Source organism: Protopterus annectens, chromosome 10.part0 (genome assembly GCF_019279795.1).
Source record: "Protopterus annectens isolate FY-2018-M chromosome 10.part0, PAN1.0, whole genome shotgun sequence".
Lineage (NCBI taxonomy): Eukaryota > Metazoa > Chordata > Ceratodontiformes > Protopteridae > Protopterus > Protopterus annectens.
The window spans coordinates 1,112,922,513-1,112,949,074 of record NC_056744.1 but is presented as its reverse complement, the minus strand read 5'-3'; positions in this window follow the sequence as shown (position 1 = coordinate 1,112,949,074).

Below are 26,562 nucleotides of genomic sequence, written 5' to 3'. Positions count from 1 at the left end.
TCCAACTCTGCTCACAGCCAGGAGATCTATCAGCTTTGCACCAATTCACACAAATATATATATATATATATATAAATATATATATATATATATATATATATATATATATATATATATATAGATAGATATATATATATATATATATAGATATATATATATGTATATCTATTTGTGGGATCACTACATAATCTCAAAATGTTGGACTATCGAATTCCAAAATCTCGAGACTATATAGCCAAAACCCCTAAATACCGAAAGACCAAAAGTGCGAAATTCAAAATCCTGATGTTTGGAGATATTGAAGTAGCGCTTCTGGTGTTGTGGTTTGTTGATGCACAGGTGGAATTTCAGTTAAGTATCCATGTGTAAGTCTGTTGGTTAGGGGCTTTAGTGTGTTTCAGTGTATGTTGTGACTATAATGCGTCTGTGTGAGGGACTGTAAAATGTGTGGGTGTGAGTTTCCCTTGTGTGTCTATTTGTGCGATATCGGAGTTAGTATATTTAAATAGGAGGTGTGGGTGGTGTAGCCCCCCACATGGGGGGTGCAGGGGGGCTTGCCTCCCATGCTTATCTGTAGTGTAGGTTGATATGTTTGATTGTGGGAGAAAGTTGTGTGTTTGTGTGTGATGTATGTGTGTTGTACATTTGGGATTTTGAATTTCACACTTCTGGTCTTTCGGCATTTTGGGGTTTTGGTTATATAGTCTCGAGATTTTGAAATTCAATATTTCAAATTTTTGAGATTATGTAGTGAACACTTATATATACATATATATATATATATATATATATATATATATATATATATATATGCATACACACATATGCATATATAAATATATGTTCCTACTGTTTAATGACTGTGCTGCATGATATGTTCGACAAAACATCAGGTATATCTGTAGTTCAGATGGCGGATTACTTTGTTGCTGGGCAGAACAAGAGCTGTTGGATACAGTGTGATTAAGGCACTTTTAAGCAGTTGCAAGCGGGTTTGCGTGGCAGTAAGCAATGCTAATTTCCGGTTAAATATGCTTACAGACAGCCTTAAAAGTGCTTAATCTGTGTAGGCATTGCTTATCACCACAATAATAGGCTTAATCCCACTTACTACTACTTAAAACAGCTTACTCCTGCTTACCCCATGCTAATTTCTTTAAAAGAAAAGAAAAATGTGTGATAGGAAAGTGGTGAAAAAGGGGGCATGCCCAGGGAAAGACAATAGGGAAAGTAGCTAGGGATGTGCAGGACAGGTGTAGGGAAGGTCCATAGCTGTCCATTTATTTTACAGCAACAGCTGTGCATATATACTGAATTTGGAGGCATATTTTGACACTCAAACACCTTGGGGAGGGGTGAGGACAACAATAATGTATTATCATGCCAATTAAACTAGATTACATGTGTCCAGTGGACATGTGTGCAAAATGGACAGCTATGTATGTGGCAAAATTTTGGGGGGGGGGGACAGATTGCCTTTTCTTTTTTTTTTTAAGATCAGAGTGGGATGTTGGGGAAGGATAGTAAGTATATTTGGGGAGGTAGGTTTGGTAGGAAGACAGACAAGACAGCATACAGGGACAGTATATGACACGTGGGGGGAACACACCTTGGACGGGGAGGGGTGTTTAAAATCAGAAGCCAATGAACCCCCAAATGGAAACAGTGGGACTGAGGTCCCCCTCCATGGGCAGTCACCACTGCTCTTTCACGGCCCCGAAGGTGGCTGTGCTGGGGGCAGACCAGGATGGGCAGTCTGACCCTCTAATTTTGCCACACAGCCCTCAAGCTGGCACAGCAGATCTCCAAACTCTTTTCAGAGCTTGCTACACACCAATCCTCGGACCTGGCTTCAGGTGATGGTATTCTGTCCATGCCCACTCCCATGGGGGACAAGACCCATCCTCTGAGGAGGTTAAACTCAAAGGTGGTGCAGGACCGGCAGATTAGGAGGTCCTGGGGTGCATCCCAGATATGCTGGGCCCCAGTGCCACAGCCAGATGATATGGGAGAGGTGGTTCAGCTGGTACTGGCCTTCCCAAACGTCCTATGGTGTTTCAGTTTTAGAACATATGTGGGTTAGTAATAGTCAACATAATCCAGGATTAATTATAACAGCATGCATAGATATTCCCATTAACCCAAAACAACAGATTTGGAACAGCTGCGTAGCAAACAGAACACATGCATATATGGAACCACAGTGGCCATTACAATGGCATGCAAGTTACATTGATAGCAACAGGCCATCAATGATAGTATTTCAACATGGAACATTAATAGAAACACATTTCAATATTTGTTGAACAATAGGACATATGTACCAACAGTAGGTTTGATGTAAAACAAACCCACTGATCTGTGTGTTTAGATTATTGTTGCAGATATGGTGGGGGGGAAAGATGTCAATTAATATCCTTGCAGTACTCACAACTTTAATGATCATTACTCTAATCATTACTCTACAGGTATTATTACAATACTCTATGGCCTTGGTTTGGGCAACGGTATGTTTCTACACAGTGTATAATTCAACTGTCTTATAGCTACTTTCTACTTCTCTTATCTGGAAGACCTTTGGGGGAGGTGTTTGTTAACACTACCTGACTGTTCCTACACATATTCCCAAAATCCTAGTTAAAATTATGCATACAGCTTACTACCACTCCTGGGATTCGAACCATGGCTGTGTCTGCTAAAAATACAATTCATGTTTCCTCAGACTGAGTTTATAGGAAACTGTTGTTTTTTCCTTCAGTGTTTTCCATTTACGTCTCTCTTGGTTGTACATTCTGACCTTATAATTACAGCATTCTTATACAGACATTCCTAGACATATTTTTATGTAGCACAGTGTGGGAAACAGTAGTTAACACAACATTACCATTCAGATATCAGATCTTGGTGAATGCAACATGTCAAGCCATACAATACCAGAGTAAACACAACCAGTCCAGGATTTAGAACTTTATTGCCAGGCAGTTACAGTTTTATTTAAATATGACCTATATGGGACTATTACTGTCATATTGTCTGGTTTATTCAGTACAAAACATACACATTTTTTATACTGCCAGGTGACATTCTGCTCCTTTATATTTATTTGGTATTACTACTACAAGCAGGATTGTTACTCATCAGCCTCACGATGCAGCCTTTGGAACCTACTGACATGGGCTTCCTGATTCGCAGCCTGCTCAGCTGGAGCTGTAATGAAAATAGTGAAACATTTAGGCATACCTACACATCACATGCACAGGCTGGACTTTGGTAAACATTTATTGCTATGAATAATTGCACACTGCTGGGACATCAACCCTCTGCCTTGATTCTTGAACCCACTATTCCAAGAGCTCCCCCTTCCTCCATACAGGTCAACATAGTGGCGCTGGACCTGCTCACTAGTCTGAGGGATACCAGTGGCACTGATGAGATCACAGGTGAGACTTTCCCAGGCTTTCACTTTATATTGGGAGCCCTGGCACTAGTCCTGCAGCAATCTCAACTCCTGTTTTTTTACCAGGAGTCCTAGCATGACCTTGGACACCTGTATGCCCCAGCATTGTGTCCAAAAGCACATGCCCTCTCCAACACCTGCCATACTGCCTACAGTGGGGAGCTACATTCCCACCTGTGTGGTTTAAATACGGCTGATTTTCCACCCTTTGCGGTGATTGGACGATTTTGAATTTGCTGGGTGTGACTCCAGTACATGTTATGCACACACACACACACACACACACATATATATATATATATATATATATATATATATATATATATATATATATATATTATATTTCATGCATGTATATATATATATATATATATATATATATATATATTTCATGTATATATATATATATATATATATATATATGTGTGTGTGTGTGTGTGTGTGTGTGTGTATATATATATATATATATATATATATATACATGCAGCTATATCTATATCTGTATGTGTATGTATCTATATGCATTATGTCTATATATGTATATATATATATATATATATATATATATATATATATCTATATATCTATATATATATCTACATCTCTGTATATGTATGTGTGTGTGTGTGTGTGTATATATATATATATATATATATATATATATATATATATATATATATATATATATATGTATATATATATATATATATATATATATATATATATATATATATATATATATATATATATATATATAGATGTGTGTATATGGGTTCCTATCAGATCGCTGAAAGCTCATTTCACCGAAACTCATTTCACTGAAACCAAATCACTGAAAACTCATTTCGCCAAAAACTCATTTCACCAAAAATAGTACAGGCAGTGTATATGCCCTGTTCTTCACTGTAGAGCAATCCTGGAGTCAGAATATATAAGTAGGGGGTGTGGGGGGGCATAGCCCCCTCCTAGCTTAGTTTTATGCTGTCCAGTTCCTATTAACTAGGTAAGTTAGTAGTTTATAACAGCATTAGGTTACCTAGTGCTTACCAGTCCTACTGATAAGCTAGAAGGCTTCCCTCCAACACAGAAGGTCTTGGGGGGGCTCAGGAGCTTACAAACAGTCCAGGATACAGCAAATCTGTATCTGGACTAGTCTCGTTACAGGAAGGGGGAAACAAGTGCAAAAGTGGGCTGTTAAATCAGGTAGTTGAGAGTGAGATGGAAAAAACTGCCCAAACAGACAATAGCTACAATTTCTGAGTCAGAAAACACTCCTTATGTGGTAGATAGGCTACCTAGTACTTACCACTCCCACTGATAAGCTAGAAGGCTTCCCTGTAATACAGAAAAGAGTGGGGGGCTCAGAAGCTTGCATACAGTCCTGGATACAGCAAATCTGTACCTGGACTACACTCGTTACAGGAAAGGTAGGAAACAGGCTTAGAGTTTTTTTTTACAGTAAAGCAGCTAAAACAGCACTAAAAACGATTCAAGTGCAGTGCAAACTAGCACACTTCACTGTGCAGCAATATTAAAGCAAATACAGTTTATATAATGCAATTTATTCAAAATGTATTCTGAACTGAATTCAGTTATTGTTCTATTCAACTCTGAACAGTTAAAAAGTGCCAATAATATACTTATCAGCTGAGAAGCATACTCAGTCAGAACACAGGGAGTTATTTTTTTTTAGTAAAGTGGAAAGGGAGAAAGGTGGAGCAGAAGATTTTTTTTTTTTTTTAGTAAAGTGGGCGGGCAACTGCAAAGTCTCCATGTATAAGAACAGGGAGGGCGGGTGGGAATATAGCACCAATATAAATAATAAGCAAATGTATAAATGCACCGCAGTGCAAATTAAGTTGCAAAAAGTGTACTCATCAGTTTGGAATAGATTCCAACCCTGCTCACAGCCAGGAGATCTATCAACTTTGCACCAATTCACAGAAATGCAGTCTGTACTGGAATTACAACAGAGAAAATACACCTCAGGCAATGACTAACAGCTAGGATGTGGGCTGGCTCAACAAACCCGACTGAAACTAGCTTCTGAGCTACCCTGAGGAAAAAAAACACAGTGGAGACAACAAAGGACTGAAACAATACAGCAACTGTATAAATAATAAGCAAATGTATAAATACAGCACAGTGCAAATTAAGTTGCAAAAAGTGTACTTAGTTTGGAATAGATTCCAACTCTTCTCACAGCCAGGAGATCTATCAGCTTTGCACCAGTTTATATATATATATATATATATATATATATATATATATATATATATATATAGTGTGGGATCACTACATAATCTCAAAATGTTGGAATATCGAATTCCAAAATCTCGAGACTATATAGCCAAAACCCCTAAATACCGAAAGACCAAAATCACGAAATTCAAAATCCTGATGTTCGGAGATATTGAAGTAGCGCTTCTGGTGTTGTGGTTTGTTGATGGACAGGCGGAATTTCAGGTAAGTATCCATGTGTAAGTCTGTTGGTTAGGGACTTTAGTGTGTGTCAGTGTGTGTTGTGACTATGATGTGTGTGTGTGAGGGACTGTAAAATGTGTGGGTGTGAGTTTCCCTTGTGTGTCTATTTGTGCGGGGAAAGTTGTGTGTATGTGTGTGATGTATGTGTGTTGTATGTTTGGGATTTTGAATTTCGCACTTCTGGTCTTTCGGCATTTTGGGGTTTCGGCTATATAGTCTCGAGATTTTGAAATTCGATATTTCAAAAGTTTTAGATTATGTAGTGAACCCATATATATATATATATATATATATATATATATATATATATATATATATATATATATATATATGCATACACACATATATAAATACATGTTCCTACTGTTTAATGACTGTGCTGCATGATATGTTCGAAAAAACATCAGATATATCTATAGCTCAGATGGCGGATTACTTTGTTGCTGGGCTGGGCTGCACCCCCACACCCCCCTACGTATATATACTAACTCCAGGGTTGCACTACAGTGGGGAGAAGGCCTGTACTCTTTTCAGTGAAAGGAGTTTTTGGCGAAATGAGTTTTCAGCGATTTGGTCTTGGTGAGATGAGTTTCGGTGAGATGTGCTTTTGGCTATCTGATAGGAACCCATATATATATATATATATATATATATATATATATATATATATATATATATAAATATATATATATATATATAAAATAATAAAACCAAACTGTGATAACTAACATAAATGAAAAACTGTCCTAATAACACAACAAACTTCTTTCTTATAAACTAAAAGAAAGACACTCAAGGACAATGCTTCGAGTGTCTTTCTTTTAGTTTACAAGAAAGAAGTTTGTTGTTTTACATACATATATATATATATATATATTTATATATATATATATATATATATATATATATATATATATATATATTTGTACCTAGAGATATATTTATGTATATATTATGTTAATATATATTTATCCTTGTATAGATATATTTCTATATAGATATATATCTATTTTTCTAATAAATGACTATTGCTATATCAGTATATTTCTTGTTTGATATCTACACATATATATATTATTTTATGATATATATGTACATATTCTGTATGTCTAATTTCATATGTACAGCTACATATATCTGAGGTATACACTTTTTATATGTATCAATCACCATACACATCTATATTTGTATATTTATATATTATAAACATACTGGTTCTACACTGTTTGTTCCATAGTATTCTATACCTGTATTGAATGATATATTTAAAAAAAAATTCAATAATGCAACTCAGATGGAGTAGTGGTACAGTCCTCTGAATATGGTGTACAGTGTCCTGGGTTCAAGACTCGACAGGGCTGGTTACTTCATTGCTGTGCAAAATAGTGGCTGATGGTGACCGGATGATTAAAGCAGTTGTAAGCGGGTTTGCCCTGTGCTGAAACACGGTTAAATGAATACTTGCTTAATCTGTGTAGGCTGTGCTAAGTTTTGTTTCAACTTTTAATTTCACTGACACCTCACATTTGGAGCTGCTACACTACCCTGGTTAACTTCTGCATAAATATATGCACTACCTATTTATGAAAAATACATTGTGGATGTGTTTCACATTTGAAAATGTTTGGTCTGCTGTGGGGCTCAAACTATGCTTGATTGTAAGCTAGGCAAATGCTCTAATCACTATGCTATTCCAGTTTCTCTTTTTTTTTGTGTATAGTTCTACTTAACTTCTTTTCTGGTTTAAACGCTGCTATGCATAACTGCGCGATGAGTAGACTCATGCAGCTACGCTTAAACTTTATTCCGGACTGGAAAAAAAATTCGAACCATATATGACCAGTTTTTTGCCTTATATTTTTGGTCCATCTTTTTGTGGCTTTATGGCTAATTAGTGACACATCTTGGTGATTGCAGTTAGATACTGATGACAAACATTTGAGCTTCTGACTTCATACCCTTCTGCAAATCATGCTAATGCATAACATGTTATTCTATCAACTTTCTATAAGTCTGTACAAGCCAGACATGTTTGCTTTCTCCAGATTTCTTACCCTAAGGGGTTGGGATATATTCTGCAGACACTCTTTACACTGCTGTATGACATTTATGGAGTGCAGGGGGTGTGCGTATTGTGAGACCACTGCTCTCAGACACACCCCCTGCACTCGTACACAGAACCATGTCCATTTTACAGCATGGCAGCATGTCTTCATGAATATGCATGGCGTGCTGCCGTGCCCTACAGGAACGGTCCCTTTCATGCAGGAATAAACTATTCCCGCATGGAAGTTTACTGAATCTGGGGGATTATGTATTAGTATGCAATATAACATAACTAAACCCACTAAAACACGTATGATTAATTATTACATTGGCTCATTTAGGAAAATTATTAATGCAAATATAGATTTAAAAATCTGGTTTGATCTTTTAACACCATTTATAGTCACAAAGCACTTTCCACATAAAATATATAGAGAAATTAATAATTGCTGGGAACAGAAAGGATTTGTTTGTTGGCTCCAATGTATCAAAGAACTAAAAGTTTTAGATATGCAAGTAATAAAAACAACATACAAAATTCCACAACAGGACTGGCTAACTTTACAAAGTATCCTGTCATATTTGCAATATTTAAGTAGAATAATTAACTATTATTCATTTAAAGAAATACATAAATTTACGAAATACATATATGAAATCATATATAATGACTTTGACATGGGAAACAGTATTTCAAAATTTTACAAAATATTGATAAACTATAGAACAACACCCAAAATGTCATATTGGAGATATATGACTAAAGGACACGATGCAGTTAACTGAAGATTTTAAACCAAATATCTTATTATCGATAAAATATACATCCTTTACACAGTACTGGAAAGTTTTTAATTAGAAATGCTTGCACAGAGCATTCTTATCCCCAGACAGAATCAATTAAATTATTTCTTCCATAAAATGAATATGTTGGAGATGTGAGCAAGTACACAATGCAGATTGGAACCACATTGTCTTTGATTAATTAAGCCATTTTGGAATGGTATTAATAACCTTCTACAAGCTTTATTTAATGAATCATTTTATTTAACTAAAGCTCTTGTATTATTAAATGTGAAGGAAGGTCCTCATTTGAACAGGTCAAGCATGCATCTAGTATGGACTATACTTGCAATTTCAAGGAAGTGTATAACAAAAAGATGGAATACAAACACAATACCAACTTTGGAAGACTTCTACAGCCTACTGAAGACCACAGCATTATTGGAAATTAAAATTGAAGAACTAAGAATTTATCCAAAGCCATTTATCAACAACCCTTGGGAAAAGTCTTATCGTTGATTGATACTATACAATAATTGATCAGACACTCTGATAATGGATTGGACATACTTATAAAGTAACTGTATACATTAAGATCTGTTATAGTGTCAGGCTAATGTAAATAGTGTGCACAGTTATTTCAGATGTTATGTATAAATACTATGGAATTCATTCAAATGTATTTGAAAAATAAAAAAAAAACTTTTGAGGAAAAAAAAAAGAAAAAAAAAAAGCTCTTTAAGGGAAAAAATGGCGAGTTTCGAAGTATGATTGTTTAACAAATTATATGTAATTTTGACAACCATATTCATGAGTAATCTTGTAACTGCTTTACAATGTAAAGCCATTGTGTACTGTTAGTTTAGACTGCACAACCTTTACGCAACCTTTATAAACATTGCCTGAGGGCTAGATGTGGGAACCTCGGTGATCAAAATCTTTGCCTTCTCAGATGAGATTTCGGTATGGTGCACTTAATAATGGGCGTCCTAATTAATAATATAATCAAGATAATGCAATCATCTATGTTAGTAGTCTGATCCACATGTTCCTCTTTAACTAACAAAGTTAAAGACCAAATCAATGCTCATGAATTCTGGAGAGATAGGACATACATGAAATGGAGATATCTATAACAGAGTTCAAAAATTGGTCAAATGATAAGCATACATCAATGCTGATGGTCCATCTGCTCCTTATGTGGTAGAAGCTGATCTGACAATGATATGATGTCATACCTGGGAATACTCTGTAAAATGAACTCGGGCATTATCTGGTTACCTGACTGGAGGGCACTTTAAGATGAAATGGATTAAATGGTGATAAGGCCTTGGCAGTGGCTTTGTTTCTAATTGAGAAATAATCACTACTAGTTTGAATAACAAACCCATTAAATGTCCATTAGCATGAGTAGTAGAAGCAAGTACCTGAGCAAAACTGTAGCTCTCCATGATTTGGAGGAACATCATAGCAAATTTATCTGACCCATCATTAACCAAAATGTTGAAGTTAGACAGGACTAACCATTCTGAATGACTTAACACACTGTGGACGAGAAAGTCATTGTGCTCTTGGAGATAAATTCTCAGATTATGTGATAAAGGTTAAATGAGAACTCTTCAATTTTATGTTCAGCTAAAGGACATACTGAAATGGCATGCTGTTTGTCTGAAATACTTCAAACCTAGATTTAGAAATAATGGCTACTTATCTGCCAAAATGGCTTTCCCAAGCCAATGGACAGCAGAAATCCCTAGCATTATGGCAGTAGCCAAAAGAAGGCCAGAAATCTCTTTCAAATATTTTTATAATCACATACTGATAGAGTATCTGGTATTATGGCAAATTAGATTCCTCACACAGAATAATAACAAGAAATACATAAGAATGCAGCCTGATGTGCTTCAAGTTTGTGAAACCACAGTTGTTAGCAAATAATAATTAGAAGTAGGTCAGTTGACCAACCTAGATGAGTATAGGGTTAAATGCAGTTTTGTACCTGTAGCTTCATCTACATGTTTCATTCACTGAAGATGTTAAATGATATGGCTAGTTTTTCATTTTGTAGCTTCACTATGTGGTTCATCTAGATAGCGAGTAAAGCATATAGTATACAAGGGAGCAAGCAAAAGCAGTTGTTCCATTAATACAACAACTGCCTGTGCTATAGCCATCATACTAATAACTCTATTGCTCATCTTACTCTTAAGGTTATAGGATACGTATGGATAGGAAGACTACACTCTGATGATATCAATGTCGTTAGTAGAGAATGTAGCCAGAAGAAGAAATATCTGAGTATGTGAAATCTTAAGCAGGACATTTTTTGAGCTTTTAATATCGCTATGGTATGATGTGATGACAAATGTATTTATTGCTATCGCTTTTGCCTAGCTTATTAGACAATAATGTTCTTTTAACAAGGCAAGAATGGGAAACTCCCTTTACACTTCAGTAGTTTACTATAGCTAGAAATAGACTGTTATTGCAGGTGAATCAAGACTGTAATCACTGACTTCTGAGTGGGCACGGAAGGGGATCACGGCGTAAGAAACCTGCACAACAGTACTACAAAATAAGGTTTTTTGTAATATAATCTGAATGAGGAGCCACACTCACCCTTACATTAACTCTAGGAAGAAGAATATCATCTACTGTAAAACTGGAGGTGTTTTTCAGAATATAATGACTAGTACTAAACATATTGCAGCTGTTTATATCCTTCAGGAACTTTCTTCATTAAAGGACATTTCTTTGATGGTGTGCAAGCCTAACAATGTCTTTATCTGTCTACTATGTGGCCTGCCCATTTTCACAGCTAAAAGATTGGTTAGAAAAAAAATCTGCTAGTTGTATCTATAGTAGCCTTGCTTGCTTTCTTTCTTTAGAATCCATCAGTCTGTTCCCCCATTTGTTTTATTTCTTTTTCAATTATGTAAAATTGTACATAAACTGTTATACATGTAAGCAAAATTATTCATGTAAACATAAGCAAATAAGCATAGATATGACATTATTTGGACATTTAGGTATGGACATGACAATGTAATGGCTGCCATTTTAGATAAGACATTTAACAATATTGAGAAAGGCACAAGGAATAAAAATTTGTGTGCATTCCAGAGCCAATACAAATTCAAACTTCAAAACCGTTAAGTAGAGAGCAGCCTCAAGGTGGAATTAACTACCAGAGAGTATTACACATTTTCATTCCACAGATCTGTTCTAAACTAAGGTTGAAACTTAGTTTTCATATAGTGTTATGATTATCATCTAAATATAGAATAGCTTCAAGTGACTTCCTTTGAGATTCTAAGTTTGTAAAGTACAATGAAACATTGACGCACTGAAAAACTAAGTTCAGAAAAAAACTCACAAGATGCTGCAATGTCACAACATGTTGACTATGAGCAGAAATGTTCTTCATTTGAGAATGTATCAAGATGACATTGCTAATTTCATTTTGACACATCTCAGATTAAATAACATGAATTACTTAGTGCTACTAATTAATAAAATAAGCAACAATGATATTAAATTCAGTATGATACTTTTGCCAGAAGAAATAACAAATGTCCACACGAAGTTAACCTTTATGATGCAGTTTCAGTCTATATAAAGGATAATTTCACATTTTTCTTTGAAGCCTAATCTTATGTCCATCCTCCACTCTAATGAATCTTTCTTTTTGTCTCTTACTCATTTCCCCTAACGTTCATCCCAAATGAGAGTTCACTTCTATTATAGACTTTTCTGAGAATTAGTTTGGTATCTGTTTCTAGCATATCTGCTCTCCCATGAAATAATGGAAAAAGTGCATATTAATAAATTAAAAAGATTCAATTTTAAAAGTTTGTTTTTTGGGTAAGTAACATGTTGAGTCAAATGTGTGTTGCATGTATGGTCCTCTGTCCTTTTTATGTTTATATTTCTCCTGGTGAAATGTATTAGTATGCAGTGGAAAAACAGGTTTATATTCATGCTGGTGTCATGACTAAATCTTGAGAATCTGCCATAGCACTGCAACCTAAAAATGAGATAAAACGTGTTATTATTTCAGTTGCTCTGGACACAAAATAAAAGCTGCACATTTCCTTGGTAAATTAAGTAAGGTCAGCATTTAAGTGGATTCACATAATGGAAGAAATTGGCAACTTTTATTTAAATTGTCTACTATCTATGGAATACTTTAGACAGTATAGTATTTCACAAATAATTTGAATATGCTTTGCCTAAATTAAATAGTAAGTAAAATGTAATCATCATCAGTGCCTCTTTTCACATTTTTCAGCATGAGGCTGGGGTGTCCATCAAGTATAGCAATTTCTCACCATTCAGTGGCAGTCTCCCACCTTCTTCCACAGTCATGCATGATTGTCACAGGTCTTATCTCACACACAATCCATAAATCTCTTTGTTGGATGTCCTCATTTCCTCTTGCCTTCTTCCTGTCTGTTCCAAATCTTCTTCACCAAATTGTTTCTGCTTTCCTACCCATGCCCTGACCATTGTAATCTGTTCCATTTGACCTTCTCAGCTACTTGGGCTTCTGCCCAGATGTCCTTATTTCCTCATCTGTCCCAAAGCGTACATCTTACCACTCATCTCAAGCACTTCATCTCCATCACCTCTAGTTTGCCCAACTGCTCTGCCTTCACTGCCCAGGTTTGTGTACCATACAGTAGTACTGGTCACACCACTGTTTTGTACACCTTATTTTGAGCTTCTTTGGCATTCTTCTGTCATACACTAATCCTGACATCCTGTGCCTGTTGGCTGCAGCCCCTCTGATTCTAGCTTTGACCTCTTCATTCAAACCTACCTTCTCCTCAAATACTCCTCCCAGATACTTGAAGCTATTAACTGGTTCCATTATCTTCCCTTTTATCTCAGTTCCCGGCTTCTTCTGATCTCCCCTCTTGTTGCCATTACAACTGTCTTATTTGTAGTCAGTTTAATTTCATGTGCCTTCAGTTTTTCATTCCATTCCTCTATCCTTTGCTAAAGTTCTTGCTCAGAGTCTGTCAGTAATGCCACATTGTCTGCACACAGAAACAGTAGTGATCTGCCCCCTCCAACCTGCTTGCTAGTATAGTCCATCACCAGTTTGAACCCCAGTGGGCTCAGAGCTGAACCCTAATGCACACCAATTCCCACCGGGAACCCCTCTGTGAGTCTGAACACTGTATGCACTCGTGTCATTGGGTCCTTGTACATAGTCTGCACTAATGTTTCTAGGAATTCAGATAATCTCAGAACTGCCAAATAAAGTTTTTGGGGACCTAGTCATATTCATACCTCTAAACCTCCTTGCACAAAAAATCTGGACAAAGCCTAAAATAATTGGGGGACACAGGCCTAAAATAAGGACAGATTTTAAATGTTGTTCTTAACAACATAAAAAGTTGTTAGAATAACAGGATGTGTATTATCATGCAATTTCTGAAGATTATGAAGTTTGAAACTCGAATGTATGTTATTGTTTACTGACTCAAACTCTCAGTGACTTGCCAGCAAACCAAAAATTTCATGAGGAGTAAATTAAAAATATGAGACAAAAATCTGGATATTCTGTGCAAATCTGTACAGTTTATATTTTTTCTCCAACTATGTGCAGAATCTTGCCAACTGGACTTTTTCCTCACCTCTAGCTTTTTCTCAACTGTCTCACTGTAAACATCAGGTTGGTTGTGGTAAATCCTGATCTGAAAATAAACTGCTCATCTCTCATCTTATTTTCTACTATTCTGCATATTTGTTTAAAAAGCACCCTCTCCAGAACTTTCATGTAGTTTGACAGGAGTTTGATAGCTCTATACTGCCCACAGTTGTGAATGTCCCCTTAGCTCTTGTGCATTGACAGTAGTATGCTTATTCTCCAGTCATTTGGGATACACCTTTCCATACTGGTAAGAGTGCTCGCAGGAGCCATTTCTCCCCACAACTCACCCAACATCTTGTTTGTATCTACAATGACCTCATCTGAAGTTGTTGCTTTCCCTGAGTTCATTTTCCTTAGTGCTATTCTTACTTGTTCAAAGATTCAAAGATTCAAAGGAATTTTATCGTAATTTAACACAAGTGCTACCTAAATGAAATTTCGAGTGTCAGCTCTTTTACAGGAGAAAACAAACACAAAAAGACAGACATGATAGGTATTAAAGAATATACAATAACTGCAGTACAAAACTAAATATTTAAGTAGCTGTCACACATGTTTGTACACTATTTATTACATTGGACAACACTGACTACTAGATAATTAACACATGAAAAGAAAAGCACACTATAGACAGAGGTGAGATTGGGTGATATTGCACATATGGAAGTGACTAGAATTGCAGTTAAATGAGAATATATTAATTTTAGTATGCAATAAATAAATATAATGAGAGTGTAACAATCTATTATAGTTTTGATACATCCACATTTATGTCTGCATTAACGAGTCTTATTGCAGTTAGGTAAAAAACTGTTCATGAATCTGTCCGTCCTGAATCAAATACTCCGTAACCTTCTACCAGAAGCAAGTTTAGTGGACCAACCATACTCTGGATGAGAAGTATTTTGCAGGATCTCTTTTTACATTTCAGTTCAAAGAGCTCCTGTAAGGTAGGAAGACTACTGCCCATGATCTTTTCTGCTGTTCTTATTATTCTTTGCAGCTTCTTCCTGTTGGCCATTATGCTGTTACTGAACCATACAGTGCAGCTGTTGGTGATAATGTTCTTGATGGCTCCTCTATAGAAGGTAATTAGAGCATTCGTAGAGAGCTTTGCTCTTCTCAGCCTTCTTAGGAAGTGTAGTCGCTGGTGGGCTTTTTAAATTAGCTTGTTCTATGAATGGCTGCTCTTTTTTCTCATTGTAGACTGTGTCTGAGACAGTACAGCTTCTGTGGGGTTTTCATCATTCTAAAGCTGCTGGAAGTACTCCTTCCATCTGCCTTTAATGTCCTGTGGACTTGTGAGGAGGTTGTTGCTGCCATCCCTTATGATAGGTATCTGATGAGTTACTTATTTTATCTTTCTGTCTTTGCTTTACAAGCTGAAAAAGGTCCTTTGTGCCATCTACTGAATCATTTTCCAGAAGTTGCTAGAGTGCCTCTGATGCCTGCTTCATCACTAATGCAACTGCTTTCTTAACCACTTTGTTAGTTAACCAGTATTGCTTCTTAGCCTGGTCTGTCTTTTCAATATTTCCTGCACTCTTTCGTTCTTTCTGTTGATGGTTTCCTGGACTTCTGCATTCCACTACCAACTTTCCTTATGTACCTTATTTCCATACCTAGCCTGGGCCATATATCTGTTCTGTAGACCTCACACATGCTGTTTTGAGGAACTGACATTCTTCTTCAACTCAACCTATTTCTTCTTCTTCCTGAGGTGTTAAGAGTCCTGAGTATTTCCTTGAACTGTTGTGCTTTTTCTCCAGTCAACTTCCATGTCTTCAACTTAGTCTCTGCTGACATTACAGCATACTCTGACCCCTGCTTACAGATAATTGTGGCAACCAGTTGTTTATGATGTGGGTCAACTATTTCACTGAGGATGTCTTTGCAATCACTGACTCCAGCCTAATGCCCTTTTCTTACTATGAGGATTTCTAGCTGAGTTATATGTTGGCCAATGCTGTATGTGATCATGTGACTGCCTCTCTTGCTGAACCATGTGTTGGCCGCCATCAAGCTATTTGCCAGACAGAAGTCTAGAATGGCCTCTCCTTTGGTATTCCTATTGCCCCACCCATGTAGACTTAGGCAGTCCTCATAACATATCTTATTGTGTCTGTTTGGAAAATGCATTTAAGTCCCTCTAATATTTTATGCAAAAGTATAAATGACTTAAAATTTGGCATGATGTTATTAGGATTCAAGAATCCATTTCAGAGTCTGCTATATAATTGGATGTAAGCAAAAGTGATTATAGCTTGCCCTTTACAACCCTGAGATTGCACATGCTTTTCCTTGTTAACTACATGAAATGTGTTAAGTTACAATTAAATTTGCAGTCTCATAACCAGTTGGATCTACGATATGATCACGTATATCTTACTGAATTTCAAAGTGTGGTGACAGACTCAGGGACTGAACTTGTGAGGTAGATTGTGTAGGCACAACCTTAGTAGACAATAATGCAGTTTTAAATCTTAACCAAAAAAAACGTGCAAGCTGGTGGCTTGAGTATAACTTGTTTATTAAAGCAATACATATTTGCAAGTAAAGTTAAGAGCTTTTATCTCATTAACTTACAACATAGACTTCTTTGGAACTAATGATACACCATCCTTCATTCATATTTATAACTTGTCAAGTGTGACATAAAATACAACCGTAATTAATTTAAAGACACAACTTTATTTTAAAATGTGCTACCCAGATATACTAATTCTATCTATATTAAAAATAATAAAAAATATTTTAAAACTGAATTAATTGAAACTGCTTAATTTATGCTTGGTTTGTTGTGTATGTTTAATCATACCTGCCACAACAGTTCCTTGTATTTCAGGCAAGTTTCCCAAGCACCCCTTCTGAGATTTGGAGCCACCACTCCCAAAATACCAAATCTAAATTATTCCTTTCATTATCTGTATGCATATCATACAAGTGGATGTATAGGGCTTTGTGCATGCACATTTCATATCTTAAATGTCCAAGAATAACAGCTGATGGCCAAAAATACTAAAGTCCAATTATACAATGCCATTATTGAGAAAAGGTGAGAATTTCTTTCTTAAATAATGGCATTGTATAATAGCAATAATCCATGAATGTATTGTTAATGCAGGATTTACCCACATTTGTCTTTCTTTAATCACTCAGGCTTCCTCCTCATGATCAAACCACACCAACCGTGGTCAAATCCTGTATTACCTATACCAATTTGTGTATTATTGCTAAATTAGACCACACACAGAACAACAAGTGTATGCATGTATTTAAAATTTGAAATTGCTCTGGACACTAGAAAGAATTCAGTAGTTTAACACTAAAAAAAGTAATTCTTTTATGACCTTGTAGTATAACAAACAATTGGCTAAGTTTTAACTATACTTCAGTCTCTATAATTACTTAAAGGTTTTGAATCCATTTTATTTTGTTGATTGGATCTCTATAAGAATGTGAAACTTTATTCCCTAATTCTGAGTTACAGGTCTTAACTTGTAAACAGGTTAGATAAATGTTTATGTAGTATTATCAGTTCATTCTCCTTTCGTAATATAAGCTTCAGACTGGAGAAAATAATAAAGAAATTATGTATTTGTCCAAAAAGACAAAGACAGTGGGACACAAACTTGATGTAGTACCTTTTATTGGAATAATATATGTTTTGCAATTACTCAAGCTTTTGCGCTAGCATTAGCCCCTCTTCAAGAGTTATATGTAATACTTTTTATTGAACTAGCATAGGTTTTGAAATTACCTGAGCTTTTGAGCTCACCTGAGTCTTTTATCTAAAGTTATATTATAAACAAAAAAACACTGTCTTTGAGATGAAAGGAGTGAGGAAACAGACAGAATTTAACATCTTCAGTGCAGGTGCTGGCCTGCTGGGGTATCTTCTGTGTGGAGTTTGCATGGTTTCCTCCCACATCTCAAAGACATGCTGTAGGTAGATTGGACACTCTAAACTGGCCCTAGGTGTGAGTGTGAGCATGTGTGTGCCTTATGTGGAAGGTTGGGTGCCGGGCTGGCAACTCGACACCGTAAAAACTCCACTGCCAGTTGTTCTGCAGACCATTGTCCTGTTGTGGTGACCCCTAACCTGGAAAAGCCAAAAGAAGAAGAAAAAGAAGTGCAGGCGCTGGCCTGCTTGCCCATGTTCGATATATATTCTATCCAAAATAATTTAATATCAAAATTCATGACATGCACTACTTTTTAACCAGCAGTGTTTTATCTAAGTATATTGACAATTTCACCTGTGAATAAAGCATACCTAGAACCATAGTCAATAAAGGAAATCAGGATTCTGTGCACTATAACTTAGAAATAAAGTTTTAATTGAAATTTAAAGGTGCAGCTTACAAAACTTCAGATTATTGTATTCCAATATGATGCAAAATGTCAGGTCACTCTTACCCAAAGAAGAAACAAAATAACAAGATAAATATGAATTATTTGTTATAATATAAACCAAACTAAATCCATATTTAAAATGCAAGTGTAAGTTTGTGTATACAGCTAGAAATAAACAGCCAGAACAGGTGCCTATAAAATATATCAACAACTGCAAGCCATGATATATTCATAGTATTTGTGTAGATCTCCAACGCCATAAGCCAGTTCTATTTTGTAAGTAATTGTGTAGATCTCTACAGCCATAAGCCAGATTTATCCTGTAAGTATGCCTCATGCACTTCCTTTGGTGTGTTTACCATCCATTCCTCTGCTTCAGTATAAATGAGGATACAGATGGATGTATGCACCTTCATGTGCATAGTTTTCAGATGTTTTCCATTGCTGCAGATGTGCTCACTCCATATGGCTTCATTGCAATAACATTATGCAACAGCATTTGCCTCCAAATTTCCCACATTTATCAAAGTATTTAATGAGCCAGAAGGCTGGCTTGATTTCAAGATCCTGCTTTTAGGCCTCCACAATTTGTAAGCAGAAAGCAAAACCTGGCCTGATTCCTGGAAAATGATAATGTCATACAGAAGATAACCCAGCTTATTGTTTAATAGCATTTCCTAAAAATAAAACAGTACAAGACATATTTAGCATTACCTGGAATTTCATGTACCAAACAAATGTGAATTGCTTTCGCAGATGCAATACAAAGCTAAATTTGTTGAAAAGAAAGGTGACTTTTTTTTTAGCTCTGCCTTTATTTCACCATAATGCAATATCATAGCTAAGTACTTCGCAGTGTAGGCCTGTGGTTGTTCTATATATTTTTAAATGAGGAAGGGAGATTTTAAGGTTTGTTTGTATTCATCTCCTAGTATTTTTTCTGTGCTGATATTCTCAAAATAATGAAATTCCATAACTAATGCAAGTGTACGTGGATCATTAAAATCAGGCAGGATGCAGTTACACAAATGTGTTGACAAACGGAGAGTACAGAAATTAACAATCATACTCGGTTTTACAGTCAGTAACTGATTGTTTACTGTCTAAATGAATTTGGAAGATTTTCCCACCCTTATTGTAAGAACATGTATATTCTATTTAAATATAATTGTTTTCATAAAAATCTTTCTACAGACTACAAGTAGATATTTATATTATAAGAAATAGTTCACTTGTATAACATCAGTTGCCATTAATTATTCAGATTTACTAATAGATGCTTTTGCTGCCACACATTACTTGCTTCTCCGGTTTTGTTATTTGTCAAGGTGCCTTCTGTATTGAGTCTGCATTTGTAATATGTGGGATTTTACTAAATGCTCAATTTTCTCCCACGTCCTAAAAATGTGCGTTAGGTAATTTCGCAATTTTCTTAGCAGCCTTTTCATAGTAGGTTTCAGTACCTTACAGCTACCAAGTTTGAGCACCCCCCCCCATGATCATGTATTACATTAATTAAGTAATCTGAGAATTACCAAATGTTATCTTTCCAGCAACATTGTACAGTTATGTGCCAACCTTTAAAAAGATCCCAGAACTGCCAGATTTTTACCCATAAACCCATGGACAAAATTCTGTCAGTTTTAAGCAATGTCTCTGTCCCTTGCTGTCCACATTCTCCATTTTCTACAAACTCTAGACTATAAGCGGACAGGCTTGGTTGAATTATGTAATTTGCAAAAAATGATAAGTTAGCCACAGGATACAATATGCTTGATAAGTGGGTGTGCCTGTTTTATTCAGAAGATGCAGTTCTATGTAAAATGAACTCTGTGCTTGCACACCAGAATCTGAAACGCATCAGGTGCATCCAATGACAATAAAATGGGACAGCATTGTACGCCAACTTACGCTGGATACCATAAGTGTGATGTAACATATTAACTAATTTCTGACTAAATACTGTGCATTTCTTCAGGTACCACAGAAAAAAATGAAAAATAATGCAGGCTGCAGTGAATACACTTCAGCAGGCTGGGATTCCACAAGCTATATTGGAACATGATCTACAGATGTGACAGCCATCACAGCACTGAACCAGGCTTCCATTAAGCCAGCTCTCTGATCAGAGAATAATTGATAGATATAGATTAGACTGATCGCTGGTGCAGGCTGTGTGCAGGATGTGTGCACCTCATATGTCCTCATGCAGTCTGCGGGGTAACCAAGGCATGGCTGAAACAATAATGTCCCTGAGTGTGAGTTACTTTCTTCTGGGACATTCCAGCATCATATGGGTGATGCTGTAGGGGTGTCTCAAACAGCTGCAAATTGCTGCAGAGTCATACACCCCATATAATGATAAACTTACCATGTCTGTCCACATCTGATGTGCCTGCCCTTGATCCATGTCTGGATGACACTGTGAAATACATACAAACTGATGACACATCTAGGATTGTAAGGACACACCAGTATTACATACTATGCTTTTGTGTACTGGAACACTACACATACCATGCTATCATGGCAAGCAAGGTTCTATTACCACTACCCCAGAATATATCTGTCCTGGAAAGTGATGTGAAGTCCTGCCAGGCATAAAGTTTTCTTATCAGGAAGGGACAGGTGGTCCTTCACCTCTGACAACCATCTCCCTCAAGTAGTGGTGTACCCAGTAACCTGCAAAGAGGATCATGTCTAAACATTGGTGATGACATGCATCTTGTGATCTGTTGTCCCACCCACAGCATTCATCTTGTTGGTGATGTCATGCCACATTTGTGTCTTCCACAGTGTATCACCCATCCACACATGTTGTCAGAGGGCTTCCAATAGGATCTTGTGTTCCCTCACTGTAAAGTTATCATTCAGCTTCTGCTACTTCTGCAACAAACATATGTGCATATCAGGATGTAGACCTGTGTTATACCTATTAATGGTTACTCATCAGCAGTGTGACATGTACTAATGCTAAACATATTACATAATAGGCCATTGGAGCATAAAACATGCAGATATAACATGAGTACTGCCACCTTTCAAATTAATCTGTAATGCTTACAGATGACAACCAATATGGACCACATATGTAGTAACATTGACAAAAATAACCCACTAGATGCCACATACATTGTAATTGAGACACACACACACACACACACACACACACACACACACACACACACACACACACACACACACACACACACACACACACACACGCACACCATGGCAATAGCCATCTGTGGATATGTATGAAATCCACAGACAAATGGTGTTTCAAACCTTTGTTTATTGGAATATTCACATTATAGTGCAATCGACATTATCACTACAACACCAGTGCAAATATAATATATTTACAGAGTACACAAAGGATGCGCATTAACCTGTCCAAGTTAGTATACCTATCTTATGGGTCTACCAATACCACACATATGGAACTGACATAAAACAACAGAGCAAGCTCTTGCTATTAACTTGAATATAATGCATAATAGATAAATCTGTAACATGTGGATGTTATTAAGTATATATTTCTTGAACATAACAAAGCATCACACTAAACACAACTGCGGTAGTACAGTGATGTTATGAATGTGAGGCCAGAGCAGAGGAAATATAGGCTGTCACATCCAAGGAGCATCAAGTTAATATTAATAAAAATGGGATTGTCCTACGGATTGTTGCATTGTCTGTTGGCATCCACAAACTGCACTGCATAATACCATCCATAAAGACTGACTCATAATCCATCAGTATCCACAAACTCCAATACATATAAGCAGTTATAGAGGCAGTCCTGGCAAATTCAGTCATAATCCATCAGTATGGAACAGTGAAGGAAGGATATGTGTCATGTCTGCAGATGGTAAGAAACTAACCTGTAGTATTTCTAACAAAGTCAGATGGACATAGTTATAGTGGTGGTGCCAGAAGTAAACACAAGACATGCTGTTCTTCTTCCTATAAATAATTAATAATTCACAGTATCAGAATATAGACATTCCTATAGCAAACCTTATGTTATTAAAAGGTGTACACGTATGATTTGTAGTGTGCATAAACACCTACCCCAAGTAGGCTGCAGATGATTACACATTTCATTGATGTCTGCAAGGATCCATGAGTAACACATACCATGTAATGGTACTTATGTAGAAAACTGCAAGGAACCACCACGATGAAGAAAAACAGTTTATTTTAACAAAAGGAACAAGCGCTTTCACGCACCACCATGGCGCGCTTCATCAGGTTACATTAATTAATTAAAACTCAGTGCTTAAATATATGAAACACTCCCAATTATTCAATCTAAAACATCAATTAAAATAGTTAATTAAATCATTTAAAGAAATAGCACCAAATAGCATCAAATTTTAAGTGAGGAAAGCCGTTTAAATATACGTGACCTATTTATATATATATACCTATTATGAAGATAGCAAAGCAAAATGTTCCACTTTCAAAGGCAAGCATCGTGTTCAGTTAATATAACTCAAGCTAAATATTTGCGTCAGTTTCATGTCCCAGCATCAAATCCAAAGGTCTACCTATTTCTTACATAATCATCAAACATTAAACCAATATAGATGAAGACAACAGAACAAATAAATAAATATATAAATAAATATCTAAGTACTAACTGATTAGAATCAATATGTAATTAATACTTATACTATTGAATATTTATGTAAACTTTCATTAAAATGCAAACACTATAGACATATAAAATCTAAAATAAAATATAAAAACCAAATGAAATAAAATAAATGGATATATAAACATGAACTCATAAATGTTGCTATTACTAACATTGTGTATTCAATTTTAATAAAGTACTTATACTATCAATTCATTAGTCATATGTTGCTTTCATTAAATTTCAAATGCTTAGAATAAACCAAAATAGAGTTACACTAACTAAGACAAAATAGAACTAGACAAGTGTAAACGAAATGGGAAATTTTATCCATCCCCCTAATAGAGCTGGTCGAATACTAACCGCTGAATTCAGACCAGGTTCAACATGAGACCTGAAATTTAGGATCCACCTCAATTCATGGAGCTCAAGAGATCCCATGACATTTCCTTCCCTTTTATTTTTCTGTACAATCTGAATAACCCTGAACCTAAAAAGATGTAATGGTACTTACTGATCACTCTGGTTCTTCACATTTACATGTGCTTATTATATAATTAACAGTACAAGTGTGTATATATATGGCTGATTTTGGTTTTACACACATGCACAGACACACACACACACACACACACACACACACACACACACACACACACACATATATATATATATATATATATATATATATCTATATATCTATATATCTATACATATATATATATATATATATATATATATATATATATATATAGTACACGCAAATCTTTGAGTCACAAGCAATAAAGTCTGTCTAGCCTACCAATATACCAAAACATTTATTCCCATAATAAGTGCCCAGGTTGTTCTTAAAAATATCTAAATTAGAACTTGTTTTAGTGTAATTTGGTAGCCTATTCCATGCCTCAGCTATTTCTCAGAGAATCAATTAATACACTTCTAATTTTTATATAATCTTCTACGTAGGTTGTCTACTAATTCCCTACTATGTTTTGATAATCCCAAGCATTCCCAGAGGTAGTTGTCTCTAAATGGCCTACATACCTAAATAAGGTCTTCTATTAAATGTCTATATGAGATACTGTACAAGATATTTTACTTTTTCATACTAACTTAAATTTTCACATCCCTGGATGCCCTTTGTATTTTTCCTCTGTATTTTTTCTAATTCATTCATGTTTGTTTTCTTATAAAGTTTCCAAATTGTTAATCCATACTCAAGTTTGGGTTTAATGTAACTAACAAACACTGATTTCATCATTTCTGCTTTCAGAGACTTTATAAATCTTTTATACAAGCTATATTTTTATAACTGGCATTAACTGATTGGTTGATATGATTAGAAAAACTCAAAGCTAGATATTCTCATATAACCAGGTCCTTAAATTAATCTATAGTTTTAATCACTTTGTGCTGTATTAAATATTCACATTTTGGTCTATGCCTCCTAAATGTCATATGCTTAGTTTTTAATGTATTTATCAACATGTTATCCTTCTGTGCCCAAATAGTCAATTTAGTCAAGTTCTTTGGCAGACATTCCCTGTCTGTAACACATGTAAACAGTTTAGCCAGTTTCAAGTATCTGCAAATAGACTGTATAACAGCTCAGACGAAAAAGATAGATCTGAAAAGATACAACCTAAACAAGTAGAGATCTAAGACAGAGACCTGTGAGACACCTTGACTGTACCCTAGAATTTCACTTATCCAGTTACTGTATGATACTTATCATGTCCTATTTGTTAATCAGGCAACAATCCATCTTATCAAGAGTTCATCAGTACTTAGCTCTTCTAATGTGTTGATCGGTATTTTGTGTATAACCCTATCAAATGCTAAAGTTAAGTCTATAGAAATTACACCTCAATACCATTTTTAATTTATAGTTGTTACTATATTATTATATAACATCATGTCCCAGGTGGTTATAACTCTATTTTCAACTTATGCATGCTGATATAATGTTTCAAGTCCAGCCTTTCCAAATTCTGACAATAATTTATCCACAATAACATTCCCTATTATTTTTATGCAACATGAAAGTAAACGTATGGGCCAATATGACTCTGGACTTGTCCTATTCCCATTTCCATTAAAGATAGGTTTAAGAAATGCATGTCTCCAATCTTGATGAATCTCCCCATATTTAATTGTCCTAGTGAATAACAGATATATTGGTACTGTAAGGTCATGTCTAAATATTCTCAGGTCATTATTACTCATTTTATCTCCTCCCTGTGTTTTGTTTGTGTCCAGTTTGCATAGATCTTTTTCAGTATAATCTATATCATCTTGTCTCACACTGTCTACATTGTTCATTTCAGTTTTCGAAGTTATAGTTCAACCTGTTTTCCATTTCTTATATTTTTTGTTTCTCACCTTAATTAAGTATCTTTTTCTTAGGAATTTTATCCTGTAACCTTGTGTGCTTAGAACCTAATGTTATAGTTTTTTTTTTTGTATTCAAAGAATTTCTCTTTCAAAATTTACCATTTCTTCTGTAGTTTTTCCACTGAACTCATCACTCCAGTTAGGTTTACATAGTGACTGTTTTGGTTCAATATAATATGTTATTAATCTTCTGTGCATCAATTTAGATTTCAGTTTGTCAGAATTATCTAACAAGAAATTAACCAGTATAACCCCATGATCATTGCACATGAATGGCAGTAAAACTTAACATGAAGTAAGAATAATTTTCCTAGGAACACAAACAACATCTGTATGTTACATTCCCTAGCAGGCTATTGTACAATCTGAATAAATTGCTGCTCCTGAACAGCTGTTGTAAATACTTTCCATACTAATCTTGTTAAATCAACATTACTCCAGTCTGCTTCTGGTAGATTTAAGTCCCCAGCCACTATTATTCTTCCCTCCTGTGTTTCATACAATAAATGTATGAATTCCTCTACGCCATCAGCACTTGACTTTGGTGGTCTATACACTCCAACCATTGTTATATGTTTCAGGGTTGTCTTTATTGTCACAGCTACACAGTCTATAGTATTGGTGTTATCACTGAACATGTAATAATCACAGGTCTCATAACTATCTTTAATCCCTGTCATAATACCTTCAACTGATTTTTTGTTAGAATGTCTGTTACAGTAAAAACATTTATCC